This window comes from Delphinapterus leucas, chromosome 8 (genome assembly GCF_059928025.1).
Source record: "Delphinapterus leucas isolate spDelLeu-1000000601 "Yukka" chromosome 8, BTC_Dleu_Yukka2, whole genome shotgun sequence".
NCBI lineage: Eukaryota > Metazoa > Chordata > Mammalia > Artiodactyla > Monodontidae > Delphinapterus > Delphinapterus leucas.
The window spans coordinates 58108608-58123282 of record NC_143136.1 but is presented as its reverse complement, the minus strand read 5'-3'; the positions used below and the strand labels follow the sequence as shown (position 1 = coordinate 58123282).

General features: G+C 45.9%; 1 long non-coding RNA gene across 1 annotated transcript in view; it reads left to right on the top strand.

Moving 5' to 3' along the window:
* The first annotated feature begins 5474 nt into the window (after nt 1-5474).
* LOC149748565 (uncharacterized) overlaps nt 5475-14675 on the top strand; it is a 63892-nt gene continuing 54691 nt past the window's right edge. The window contains exons 1-2 of the long non-coding RNA XR_016394121.1: nt 5475-5613; nt 6768-6955. This is a non-coding gene — a long non-coding RNA (uncharacterized LOC149748565). The remainder of the gene's footprint in view (nt 5614-6767; nt 6956-14675) is intronic.

The following is a 14675-nucleotide window of genomic DNA, read 5'->3' as shown; positions in this document are numbered from 1 at the left end:
CTGACCACAAGCTCATTTTGAGCTAGAAGAAAGGCAAGGCTGTCATAAAACTTTCAAAGATTAGACAGCCTTGCTATCAGCAGTGTCAATTAAGGAAGTACAATGTTTGGGTCTTCGTTCAGCTTTCAAGTAGGAGTACAGATTCAGCACTTGAACAGGCTGGAGAGCGTCTGGTGGAGAGTGAGCCCGAAGTGAGGCATGTAGCAACCCGAGAATTTGAAGGACAGTTGAGAGCCTTCAAAATGCTTGTTCTGAAAAACAGGAGACTCAGAGAAAATGAAATAACAGAGACTTGAAGTGCTGTCCTGTGGCGGAGGGATGGGAGGGATGGGACTTCATCTGGCGTGCTCCGAAAGCCTGGGGGGCGGGGGAAGGCACCGGTGGCAGACCCCAGCTCAGAGAGTGCGCGCTCTTTACCCAGGAGAGCTGTCTAGTGATGGAGAGCGCCGCCTTGCAAAGCTACAAGCCCTTGACCCTGAGAAGAGCCGGGAGAACATGAGTTTAGGGACATATTAACAAAGAACCCAAGAAGGGATGGGTCATCCATAACTACGCTATTTCATTTCACATTCTGCAAAAACATGCCTTTTTTCTAAAGTTTAATTTTTAGATTTAAAGATCAAACACTCGACCGATGAGTTGCGACTTTGGAAAAGTAGAAGCAGCTGCATACATTGGTTGCCTTTTGCCCTAATGGGAGTGGGAAGAGCCACGCCTGCCCCCACGGCAGATTGCCCCCAGCTGGTCCTGTCTTCAGGCCCATGACGTGTGGTTAGCAAGGAGTCTGCTTTCCCCGCCGCTGACGCTTGTGGCCACAGCCTCGGAAGGACCCAGGGGAAGCCCCGCCCCAGTGTGATGTTAAGGTGAGGACTTGCGAATCCATCTGAGTGTAGTTTCTCACTTTGGTCACTTCCTTTTCAGCCCTGGAGGCCCGGAAGACAGGGTTGATTGTGCAGATCCTGTCTGCAAGTGCATTTCTTTCTAAAGAAAAAGTTGCCAGAATGCTTGCTCACAGAACAACTACTGGCTGAAGCAGAGCCCACACTAAGTAAACACAGGGGATTAAAATGAATCAGGGGGACCAGAATTACTCCACAGTGAAAGCGGTGGTTTACTTTTTCTTTAAAAAAAAAACACAAAAACTTTCATTCTATATCTAAACGCTGCTCTACCTCCATGCTGCCTTTTCAAAAAGAAAAATCTATAGAAAGATAGTATATTAAAAGACTAATCAGCTCGGTGCTTTGTGACCACCTAGAGGGGTGGGATAGGGAGGGTGGGAGGGAGGCTCAAGAGGGAGGGGATATAGGGATGTATGTACACATATAGCTGATTCACTGTGTTATAGAGCAGAAACTAACACACCATTGTAAAGTAATTATACTCCAGTAAAGGTGTATTTTAAAAAAAGACTATTGTTTAAAAAACTTTTTCTTCTACATCGTAGATTCAAATAGCACTGAGAAACAGCCCGTGGACACTTTCATATATATGTGTTTGTAGGAAGAAAAGTAAATGTCTTGTAACATAGAAATTCTTAAATACAGCTGTTTATCCAAATAGAGGCAGCAAGAGGTGTCAGTCAGCGAATCATTTAAACTCCTGGGATCTCTATTGTTGCTTTCCCTGGAAATTTTTTATCTGGGAGTGATGAAATGAAATTTATATTTTAAGGCAGGACATGAAAAAAATTAAACATAAAATTCTCTCTGTGTGTTTGTTTGGGCCTCCTCTCTCCGTAATGTGCAGTGTGCATCTGCCTTACTCATTAACCAGAGCTCCTCAAAGATGGGAGTGTCTGCTCAACCATAAAGATCAATGTTTTTTCTTTGTTCTGAGGCTAGCAATGTAACTTCTTAAAAGAATAGTGTTCTTTCCCAGCTCTGTAGGGGGTCATGGTGACTTGCTTCTCACTTTTTACAAGCTTACCTGGACTATGTACCCTTGGTGACCTTTATGTAAGGTATCAGTGTGTCATTTTGATGTACTATCCTTTGTCTCAAAAATGTATATGACTGTGCCTTTGACTTCTAACAGGTGGAACAGTTTTCAGAGATTTCTGAGAATGTTTTCCAAGTCATAATTCTCAGTTTGGCTTGAATAAAATTCCCTTTTTTCTTCTTTATAGTTAATTGAATTTTTGTTGACAGGGGTTTGTTTTTTTCTGATTATAAAAGCAATATATAATCATTGTTTAAAAATCTGGAACATATGGAAAGTCCTGAAAAACTTTCTAGGTTCAGAAAAATGATAATGAAAACAAAACATGCGCATTTTAGGTGGTTGGTGTCACATTTATTAAATGTGCTTGAGCTGTCCTTAATCACACTTTTCAAATTTTTTTTTAAGTTATTTATTTTTGGCTGTGTTGGGTCCTTGTTGCTGTGTGTGGGCTTTCTCCAGCTGCAGTGAGCAGGGGCTACTCCTCGTTGTGGCGTGAGGGCTTCTCATTGCGGTGGCCTCCCCTGCTGCAAAGCACGGGCTCTAGGCGTCCAGGCTTCAGGAGTTGTGGCTCATGGGCTCTAGAGCTCACGCTCAGTAGTTGTGGCACACGGGCTTAGTTTCTCTGCGGCATGTGGGATCTTCCCAGACCAGGGCTCGAACCCATGTCCCCTGCACTGGCAGGTGTATTCTTAACCACTGTGCCACCAGGGAAGCCTAATCACAACAGTTCTGACACCAGATGTGTTGGATGTTTCTCTACACCAATCTATTCTTCTGCTCTCCAGACACCAACTGGGTGTCCTACAATTCAATTCAGTTCTGACCCTAACTATTCAGAGTTAGCACGCAGACCCTATAGGACTGCCCAGGCAAAATCCCAGACTATCTGTCACCTGTACTTTTGACTAACCATCTGGCTATTAATACGGGATTCTCATGATACCCCCTCCTCAGGTTCAATAATTTGGCAGAATGGCTCACAGAACTCAGGAAAGCACTTTACTTACTATTATTGGTGTATTATAAGGATACAACTCAAGACCAGCCAAATGGAAGAGATGCATAGGGCAAGATCTTGCACAGAGCTTCCATGCCTTCTCTTTAGGTCACCCTCCCAGCACCTCAATGTTCTCCTCAACCAAGAAGCTCTCCAAACCCCTGGTTTAGGGGTTTTTATGGAAGTTTAACTATGTAGGCATGATTGGTGAAATCACTGGCCACTGGTGAATGAATTCCATCTCCAGCCCCGCTCCAGTCATGGGTGGGGAGGTTGGTGGAACTAAAAGTTCCAACCCTCTACTCATGCCTTGGAGTTCCATCCAGAAGCCATCTAGGGGCCTCTAGGTACCAGTCATCTCATGGGCATACAAAAGATACTTATCCCTCTCCAGAGTTTCCAAGGGTTTTAGGAACTGTGTATCAGGAAATGGAGACGAAGACCAAATATTGATATATATTTCTTATTATGCCACAGTGCTCCTTTAAAAAATGTTTTAAATGCCCTAACAGTTGGTACTGACTGGTTAATCTCCTTCTAAGTATCTCAGAGCAATTTGTCAATACCCTTTCTCTGACTGTAAAAGGGTATAGTGAATCTTCTAGATTTTAAAAGCATATGATCCAGGCTTCCCTGGTGGTGCAGTGGTTAAGAATCTGCCTGCCAATGCAGGGGACACGGGTTCGAGCCCTGATCTGGGAAGATCCCACATGCCGTGGAGCAACTAACTCGTGCACCACCACTACTAAGCCTGCACTCTAGAGCCCGTTAGCCACAACTACTGAGCCCACATGCCACTACTACTGAAGCCCACGTGCCTAGAGCCTGTGCTCCACAAGAGAAACCACCACAATGAGAAGCCTCCGCACCACAAAGAAGAATAGCCCCTGCTCGCTGCAACTAGAGAAAGCCTGTGTGCAGCAACAAAGACCCAATGCAGCCAAAAGTAAATAAATAAAATAAATTTAAAAAAAAGAAAAAGCATACGATCCTTTGAGCTCTTTGGACTGATTAATTCCCTGGTAAGTAGTCTCAAGAGGTAATGTGCTGATGCAATCTATGCTTATAACTTTGGTGACCCCTTTGCTGGAAACAAAGATTGGATCAAAGTGTTCTGGGCCAGACAAACTGAATGCCAGAATTTAAAGACCACCTGCTAAGCACCTGGCTGATTCATTTTAATCAAAGTTATTCTGCTAATGGACTTTCCTTCTTTGTACGGTTAACTAACACTTACTGGCAATCCTTGATCCTGGCTTGGGGTGGTGTTCTCTAAGTGTGGCCTTGAAGAACGGCATCAGCAGCTTCTGGGAACTTGTTAGAGATGCAGATTCTCGGCCCACCTCACACCTGCTGAATCAGAAACTCTGGGGTGGGGCCCAGCAATTCGTGTTATAACAAGTCCTCCAGGTGATTCTGATGCATGTTAAAGTTTAAGAACCACTGCCTTAGGCGGCCCCATCCCCCAGTGGGGAATTGGCTCTGACTCACCCTCTCAAGTCCAATCACATGTGTATCTGGATCTGGGTGGCAGTTACACAGGGACATAAATTCATAAAAACTCTCCTGTACACTTAAGATTTGTGGATTTAATTAGGCCTAGATTTTTTTTTTTAACTCATAGCCAAACTGTATTTCTAAGAAGGCTGGTTGGGGCTGGGCTTGTCCCCATAAATGAGGGTGTCAGACCCAGGGACCGTGGCCACAGAAGCACTGTTCTCTAACCAGTGATCCCTAGATGGTACCCACAGCCAAGGAGGCCTCTTCACAGCAACCCCAAAGGGACTTATTGACATTGCTTAGCAGTGAATTAGTCCCCAGGCAACAATCTAAACTTGTTCCATATCATCCTGTGTATGTCTCCGAGATGTGTGGCACAGACACAGGAAGCCCTAACGTGACACCTGGCAGCAGGTGGGAGGAAGTTCTGGTCTTTCAAGCTGGAGAAGGGAAGCAGGGGAAATCTAGGAAGCAGTGATAAAACTCAGCTGATCCGGGCTACATGTATATACAAGTCTTGGGCAAGAGAGAAGACATGGCCAAAAAGCCATGAGTCACACAAGTGGCAAGAACAGACCTGCTGAGAACAGCCTCTCTTCTGCTGACAGATGCTGGAGGAGCGTGAGAAAGCGGGAGGAAGAAGATGGGCCAGGAAGGGCCCTGCAGGGCCACAGCGTCTAGCAGGCATCTGTCCCCTGTCCTGGTCATCGGGGTAAGGGGCAGACTCCTGAGAGCTACAGTGTCAGCTCTGCACCCAGTCTCAGGACCACAGAAATTCTCTGCTTCAGCCCTGAGGTGTCTTGTGCATCCTGAAATGAAAAAACACCCAGCTTCCAGTCCCCATCCCGACCCACCAAGAACTGCGTTCTTGATTAACCACCCCTTCTCCACTCTTATTTGGGGAACCCACGCTAGACTTTGCGGCTGGGCCCACTTTTGCTAATCCCCAGGCTGCTGGGCACTGTGAGCCCTGTGCACTGAAGGCTCAGCGAAAGGGAAGTTGGAGAAAATCCGCGCCAGCAGGGGGACCCCGAGTCCACGCCCCGCGGTACGCATGCGCACAGCCGCCTGCCCCTTCCCCGGCCGCGCGAGTTCTGAGAGCTGCGTCTGCTGTCCGGGGCCTTGGGAGCGTTGCCAAACCTGAAGTTTTTCATTCAAGTGCTCCCTACAAGGTATTGTTCAGTCCGCCCTTGCCCAGTGAAATGGAAACAAATTTACAGTCATTCCTATCTAAATCAATGAAGTTTCCCTTCATTTCCCAGACCATTTCAGCTGAGAAGCAGACCTCCGCATTTCTGGTTCCAGCTCCTACTCGGTTTTTTTTCTGATGCTTCCATTGCATAGTTTCACTGTGGGGGCTGCTTGTTAGTTCCTTTGCCCACTCAGCATCCAAACTTTATTTCTATGTTGGGTGAGTCTTCCACTGCATAAGGCTGGGTGGGAAAAGGCCTCCCTCCCACGACAGAACCGGGAGCCGACAGGTAACCTCTCTCTCTCTCCATCCCTCAGGAGTTAGCATGGGCATCTGGGGACCTGGGCTCAGCCAGTCAGATGCTGCCACCTGCGGCTTTAACTCTTGTGCAATAATTCAAAGATGAAGGGACCACTGAGAAATTATTTACTGGGACAACAGTGCAGTGTTAAGTGTCCAGGGGTAGCAGAACCAGTGGCAGCTTCCTAGCCCCATTGTTCTAAAGTGTGATGTTGTCAGCTAACTAGCCAGGGCTAGTTTCTGTTCTTGGTCTCCTCTGGCCACTTTAGTGCTTTCTGTCCACTTTCCCCTTCTGTGAGACTTGGGCTCCTTTCCCCAGGTCCCAGGGACAGCAGTCCTCACTACTACAGCAGGCTCTGCACCCAGCACGTCGATCCTGCTGTGGGTGGCTGAGCCTGGTTGTGCAGGAGCTGGCTTTCCTGGTGACTCCTGCATGTCTGCTAAGAGTCAGCGTTCAGCTTACTTTTTGGCGATTTTATCCCAGGTATGACAGTTTTCAGCCAATTCAGAGGAGCTTCTGTTTGTGTGAATGCAGCACTTTTGGCCACACAGGTTGTGCGATAGGGCTGGCCTAACAAATTACTACAGACTGGGTGGTTTAAAACACAGAAATGTCTTCTGTCGCTGTTCTGGTGGCCAGAACTGAAACAAGGTATGAGCAGAGTTGCTTCCTTCTGGAGGCTCTGAGGGGGGAATCTGTTCCGTGCCTTTCTCCTGCCTTCTGGGGTTACTGCAGTCTTTGGCATTCTTTGACTTGTAGCTGCAACACTCCACTCTGGCTCGGCTTCCCATGGCCTCCCTCTCTGTTATCTCTATGTCTTCTCTTATAAAAAGGGAACATCTGGACACAGAGAAACACACAGAGGGAAAACAATGTGAAGACACAGGGAGAAAGCCATGTGAACATGAAGACGGCCATCTACAAGCCAAGGAGAGAAGCCTGGAACAGATTGTCCCTCACAGCCCTAGGAAGGAACCAGACCTGCCGACATCTTGATTTCAGACTTCCAGCCTCCAGAACTGTGAGACAATATATTTTGTTACTTAAGCCACCCAGTCTGTGGTAATTTGTTACACCAGCCCTGGCAAATGAATAGATGCCCTTCCCAAACTCTCCCAGGACCTACTCAACAGCCATTGCTTTCTGTATTATTGGAAGGAATTTAGTCCATCACTAAGCTAATCACTGGCAAGAGGCCTGGGATTATAGGGATTGATTTAGCTAGGGACCAGAGTTCCCTGAAGCACACGTATGCGTGATTCCTGAACAAAGTCAGGACCGAAGGGACCAAGAAGAGGGTTGGAATGCGAGTGGGTAGAAAACCTTGGTGTCTGCTGCACCACCTGAGGGGTCTGCTCCTTATGACGTGCTCAGTATGCTGGTTTCTGTGTTCTCCATTACTCAGGTTCCACTGCGTCTTGAGGAATGCACACACACACAGATTACACACATTAATGAAAAATTTGGTGAGGGTACCCCAGAACATAACTAGAAGAGAAACTTCGTGTTTTAGGGAAGAACTCAATGGGCACTGAGGGAAGGAGCCTGTCCCTTCTACTTTATCCTGAGTTGTTTGATTATATCCAGAAATATTCAGCAAAGACAAACTCTCACAACCGTGGTTTCAAATTAATTAGCTTTTAAACATTATTTCTTACTACTCCCCAAAGTATTTTTGACCCCCAATCTGCCAAACGAATAAAATGAGGAAAAAAGCAAAAATAATATGAGCAGCAGTGATGAGAGTCCCATTCCAACTACGTCCAGGCCGGTTGGCCACCAGGCTTGCTGTGACCAGTCGCTCCAAGGGACAAAGCAGAAAAACAGAGACAACTCCAGGGGACATGTGACATGGGGAACTTTTCCATGACTTGGCAGTTCTGTGCCTAGACTCTCACCTCACTCTTTCCTAAATTCCTCTCTCCTAAGCCCCAGTCTCCGCTAAGTTTACTAGGTTTCTTTGGTGTGAGTATTCCATCTTTCAGGGGATGTGCCTGCTTCCATTCTGTTTTTCCCAAGTGACATTTTGGCTCAGAGGGAACCTCAAATTACATAATAGCAATGAGGAAGGGTGGCCCAGACCCCAAGCTGTCATTGTGTCTTTGCTGGTATCCCTTGAAGTCTAGCCTCTCTAGTGGGCTAGAGCCACCTGGATTTTGATCGCTGTACACAGGCTTCGCTGCTGATGTCGGTGAGTCTTGCCTCCAGCTTTTTTGAGGCCCCATTGTCCTGACCCTATATCTCTTCCAGGCTCCCAAGTCTCTCAGCACTTCTGTGCCCCTCCTTTGGAGTCCAGGATCTCTTAGCTGCATTCCCTGTCCCATTCTGGAGGGTCCAGGCCTCTGTGAAGCTATCCTGGGACACATCCATCTAAACAGCTCTCACATCCACCGCTAATCCAGCTCCTGGGGTCATGTTGTTCTGGCACCATTCCAACACAGGACATCTCTGGGAGAATTGCAGACTTTCTTTGCCATGTACTAAAAAGCAGGAAACAAGCCCATCTGCTTTGAATTTCCCCACACCTGTCTCCTGGATCATCACTCCCTTATATCAGAATGTTGGCCCCAAAGTGGGGTTCAAGGAACAGGCTCTCACATGTCTTAAGTACTCATCCCCCCAAATCTTCCCAAGTTCCTCCCCAACTCAGGAAGCCTGACCTGTATGTCACATTCTGCAGTTTCTCTTCTCGGTGGTTCTTGGTACATTCTGTAAATTTCCAAGCTTAATTCTCAGTGTTTGGAGGTATAGCAAGAATCCTTGTCTCATTCAAATGCTTAGTTCTTACAGTAGAAAGCCAGGCCTCTCATTACTTTTTTTTTTTCCTACCACAGGCTTTAGAAATGTCTGTTTTGATAGGCAAAACTGAGCTATAACTTCTTTGTTCTAGACTGTTTCCATAGGTCATGCACCTAGAAAACAATGACTGCTTAATGGTTGGGGTGAGAGGAGTAGGGTAAAGAAATAAAAATTGTATAATTTAATATTAAAATGTTACCCCATTGTAGAATCCGAGTTCTATTACTTTCTAACTGTATGACCTTGGAAGAATTATTTATCTGCTCAGAGCCTTGGTGTTTTAATTTGCAAAATAGATGAAAGAAGGAGAACCTGATTCATGAGTTTGCTGTGAGAATTAGATGAGATAAATCATTTAAAGTTGTTGGGCATAATACATAGCACATAGTTCTTGCTTTTATAGTCACATAGTTACATTTCAATTCCATTTTGCAACAAGGCAGAGTATAAATGAACAATTAAAAGAATGTACTAAATACTTTGAACAACAATGAGGTAGGTGTTTGGGTGGCAGGCTCCTTCAGTCCACCAGAAAATTAAGCCAAGGGAGTAGGTTAAACACCCAGAGCTGAAGGCCATCTCCAGGGCACACCAACGTTTGAAGGGCAAGCAGATGAAGAGGAAAGTGGGAGGTGAGGGTGGAGGGGAAACCAGGAGAGTGCCATAGAAGCCAAGAGACAAAAATCACTTCAGTGAGGAAGGAATAACCACTGGAGGTCAATGCTGCAGAGAAGCCTTAAGTGCCCAGATTCCATTTGGTTAAGGAACAAATGGCAGATAAAGAATTGGGGAGAGCAAAGGCAGATAACCTGTAAAGAAGGAAAATAGGACTAAAGGTAGAGGCAGTCACTGAATAAGTTTGAGGTTTGTCTGCTTATAGGATGGGAGAGACAGCCCATTTTAACGAAGCTGGGAATGAGTCAGCAGGGAGGGACCTGGACACGGCAGGAGGGAAGTGTGTAGCTTCAGTGGCAGGAAGTTGAGTGAGTTCCCATGTGACAACTCCCCTTTTCTCTGTGAAGTCGCAGGCAGAGGATCTCTTTCAGAGAGGTGGGCACATGGATAAAAGTTTTGAGAAGAGTGGAGGTGACTCTTGGGGCTACACAGAGAAGGGACACTGCAGGGCTCATTGGTACCTCCAGTGAAGCAAATTATCATCGCCTGCTAGTTTTGAAAATGAAAAGTTTGAAATGTGGGGAGGGTATTTTTCTGGGCTTCCAAGCAGAGACTGTGTCCCATTGGCTGTGTATACTGCACCGGAACACATGCATTAAGAAAGGAGTATTCAGGGATATTTGGTGCAACAGGAATTTATCTGCCCGACATTTTACAGTTATAGCCCCCCAAAACCCGAATTATGTAAGCCCTTTTTTAATATTTAACTAAAGTTACCTGGTAAAATAAGCTGATAGTGAATTGATTCCAAATTTTCTACAAGGAACTTATGTTCTCTTCACTTTTAAAATATTTTTGACTGCCCCTAGGTGGTGTTTTGTTCAATTCATGCAAAAGTAAAATTCTTTTGATTCACCTTTTCAGAAGGAAATGTACTGTAAGGTAAACATGCTACCAGCTGCAGTTCAGTCCTAATATTTGCTTTCCAACTTATTCCAATTCTCTAGACCAGCTATGGTAAAATGAAAACTTCGCTTTTCTCGATTGTTACACAATGTCCTGCTTGTCCTGAAAGGAAATGGAGATGAGTAGGTCTTTCTTTTCTTCCCCTCAGAAGCACCCGGGGAAGGTAGTGATGCAGGAAGCAGGTCTTATGCGAGAGAGAAGTATGAATGTTTGCCTGACTGAGAAGTCACTTTGTATTTGCAATTCTTGCACCCTTTTTTTAAAAAATTAAAATTTCATATTTAAAAAATAATCAAATTCCCCTTTAAACTAAAGGTGCTTACTAGCCTTTTTTAGTCCCATTTAATAGTGCCTATCACTCCTATGCTAGACATACCAGGTCTTCTGCAAATTCATTACTAAAAACACTCTGTTAACAACCGAAATTATCAATCTCTTATGATACTCCAAGCTAGTAGAACAACTATTTAAGTAAAATAAATACATTTTTTCTTTCTCATTAGAAGCGGTAAGATAGGATTTTATGTATCAACCCAAAGCCTTCCTTTCGCTCTCTATGCATCTTGGGTTTGAACACTAATCCTGCTACTTATCACCTCTGTGACCTTGGGCACACCTCTTGACCTCTCTGAACCTTGGCTTTCTCACCTGTAATACCAGTATCTTCCCCCCACCCCTACCCCCAGGGTTGTTATGGCGAACAGAACATTTTTTTTTTTTAATGTTGTGAAGTTTTTGGTACAGAATGCTTGATAAATAGCAGAGATTAAGTACAAGTGCATTCTTTCAGGTTCATTGCTATTTCTGTTAGAAAACTAAATAACATACAGGAGTTGTGCAGGACATCTGCTGTTGGCTCTCCCTCCCCCAGCCCAAGCCCAATGTCCACCCGTCTCCATCTTGTTTTGTGCCCCGGGGGGTTGACTTGTGTAGATTGGATGGACAGTTTCCTTTGTCCTCTGGCTTCCGTTTGAGTCTGGCCAGTGGACAGGAGGTTGGAGGGAGGTGGAAAAAGAGGTTGGGATATTTGTTCATCCAGGTCCCTTCCTGTGGGGTCACTGGGGGCTGGCTGCAGCTCTCAACTGAATTTCCCAGGATCTGTCAGGCAGCCCTCACCACACAGCTGTCTCTTTCTCTGGGTTTCAGTAACTACCCACTGTCTTTGCCCTCGCAGTGACTAGCCCCAGTCACTGAACTTGCAGAACCTCCACACCCTGCTCTTTGTATATAATTCCTTTATTAAATGCTCCTCACATTACGTAATTTAAGTGTGCCGTCTTTTTCCTGCTGGGTCTCTGTGATCCAGGACCTCTGCTAATTTGGAGGCCACTACAAGAAATATCCTTAGACTCTTCATTGCTTGAGGCCTCTGTGTTTCTCCAGAAATCTTGATGAAACTTGGACCGAACCCAAATTCGGGAATCTGTGTGTACTTGAAAGCCTCCCCACTACTTCCACTATGTTCTCCTGCTGCTTTCTGTGCTCGTGAGTCCAGCTCTCCTTGGTTCAGGTGTGGATCAGACCCAGACGTGAAGCTCCAGCCCTCTGCATTGCCCTAAGAACTCCGAAAACATTCAGTATTGCGTGATGCTCTTTGACTTTGCTGAAGAGTGAGGGTGACACAGCAGGGACCCCATGGCATGCCACCCAGATTTCAGCCATCTGTACTGCCTCCCAACACCTGTCCTGCTCCCAAATGAGCCCCCATTAACTCTCATCTCACGTCATCCACCTCACCTGCTCCCAGTGTTTCTCTGATTGGAGCACCCATCATAGCTCAAAATCATCTCATCTTGTGCCCGTGGGAAAACAAACAGGCTCAACAAAGTCCTGAAATCACCCAGTGGGCTCCACATTTAGGCCAACTCCTTACCTAACCCCACTGACCATTATCCCCCTAAGATCCCATAGCAGACATTGGAGCAGGGGGCAATTTGGGATCAGTTGGCAAGAAACAAACCAAAGAACCTTGGGAACCAAGTGTTTAACCTAGGACTCTGCTTGATGACCACAGCTTGGTAGTCTTGGGGCTTTCCCTCCTGTGAACCCAATAGCCACTTTTACACAGTTTAAAGAGCTCCTCCAAATCAATGATTAAAGATTACCCTCCCCCACCTCCCTGCAAAACAAGCAAAGAACAAAATCTGGCTATAGGAGGAGCCCCAGCCCAGGACTGTGGGCTCTTAGCCTGGGGGCTCTTCCTCTTGGAGTAGGAGGTGGGCTAGTAATGAGGTCCTGGGCCTGGAGCCTCGTTGGCCAGGGTGATGGCAGGCAACTGCAGACCCAGCGTACACAGGCCCAGCCAGCTGCCAGTGGCAACCACATCTGGTTAAGGAGCCCAAAGAGTGCTGAGGTGGTGTAGGAGCCGAGAGGCCGAACAGACACTCTGATGGTCACTGGCCACCAGCCTGCTGTGCTGGACTGTGCTCTCAGGCTGCTGATCTCCCTGCACCAGCTTTGCCTCAATCACCCACAGTGAAAGCTGAGGTCAGGGGGAACATTTAAAAAGACTCCAGACGTCCTGAAGGCCCACAGGGATCATGGAAAAAGTACCATACAGAAATAAAAAAGCACAAAGGAACAACAACAACTTCTAAATAGGCCAGATCTTCCCAGGGTCCCTAACCTGCTTCACTCTCAGACCACCTGAGCAAGGAGTAGCTCACACCAGGCATCTCCACACCCCAGATCACGGCCTCCTCTCTCCAACCCAAAGCCTTGTCTCTGCGTGGGCTGAGCTGTTCCCAGAATGACTGATGGTGAAAGTATCCATCCGATCAAGGGAAAACCCAATCTCCTCACAGAGGCTTCATAGGCTCAAATGAATAATTACCCGATAATTATGAACACATCTCTCAAATTCTGGACTGTTTTATCTAATATAAGAGTATGTTTGGAACATCAAAAGCTGAATTGAATTTGGGTTGTGTGACAACCTAAATCCAATTCCTTTGCAGTCTCTCTTCAAGAATTAAAAAATTCTTGGGATCCAGTTTATCCATGGTTCACTTTGCTACAACATATTTTGGTGATGTGTTGTTCAGAATAGAAGCCTTATTTATATTTTAGATAAATTTTTACCATTTTAAATGTTTTTGTCTCATTTAATACTTTTAGACTTTGAACATTCCTCAACCCACAATTTTATTAGTTTGCTTTTCCCTAGCATACCTTTTTTTTCATGTCTTTATTGTCAACCTTCTCTCTTTTTGTTTTATATGCACCTCTTGTACAGAGAATAAAGTTGAAGGTTGGTTGCTATTTCACCCAACTTTCTGTCTATTATGTAGTATTATTTTTTCCCTTTTCACTCAATTTCACGATTTCTGCCGAATTAACATTTTTCTGCATTAATGTACTATGGCTCTGTGATTTCAGGGACTCAGCCCCTTTTAATTTATTACTCCACCACCTGTAAGTTGTTAACCTCATCTGCATGGTCATCATGGCTCACCTCCATGTGAACATCGCAGCCAGGGAAAAGGGAAAAAAGGAAGGGCATGACCAAACAAATGCACATGTGATTTCTATTCATTCAGTGAACCAGAACGTCCTCACCTGCCCGCCCCAGTAGCAAGGGAGGCTGGGAAAAGCAATTGTGCGGCTGTTGAATGCTTGTCTCTCAGATCCATTTCCACCCTTCTAAATTTTGGGGTTTTTTTGTTTTTTTGTTTTTGCTGTACGCGGGCCTCTCACTGCTGTGGCCTCTCCCGTCGCGGAGCACAGGCTCCGGACGCGCAGGCTCAGCGGCCATGGCTCACGGGCCCAGCCGCTCCGCGGCATGTGGGATCTTCCCAGACCGGGGCACGAACCCGTGTCCCCTGCATCAGCAGGCGGACTCTCAACCACTGCGCCACCAGGGAAGCCCTAAATTCTGGTTTTTGATGCTGGGATTGGGACTCTGCACACTACGTTTCTTCTTTGTCAGCTGACTTTGTGATAAGTTCCATCAAGAGGATGCCGTGCAGGGACGCTGGAAGGTAGGAGAAGGGGAGAGGGGAGTGTTTCTTCCTTATTTGCTGGCTATCCTTTTCATGTTACTCTGGGAATGGTCATGCACCCCAGTAGCACCAATTGGTTCTAATCTCCAACTTCTTTTGCCACTCCCAGAACCAGCCTCATCGCCCTCACCTCAGAGGTCTGAGTCACAGCTCCAGGGTACCCTTTCTCTGAACGTTTAGGTTCTACAACTTCAATTTCTTCTCTTTGTTTCTCCAGCCCAAGGACTTGTAGCTGCTTCCTGGAGTTATTACCTCTGTTTTACTGCCACATTCCCTCTTTGACTTTTCAGTCTTCCAACATCTGTTAAACTAATTCCCTATATTAAATTCTCTTTGTTTAAATACCTAGTATGGTTTCAG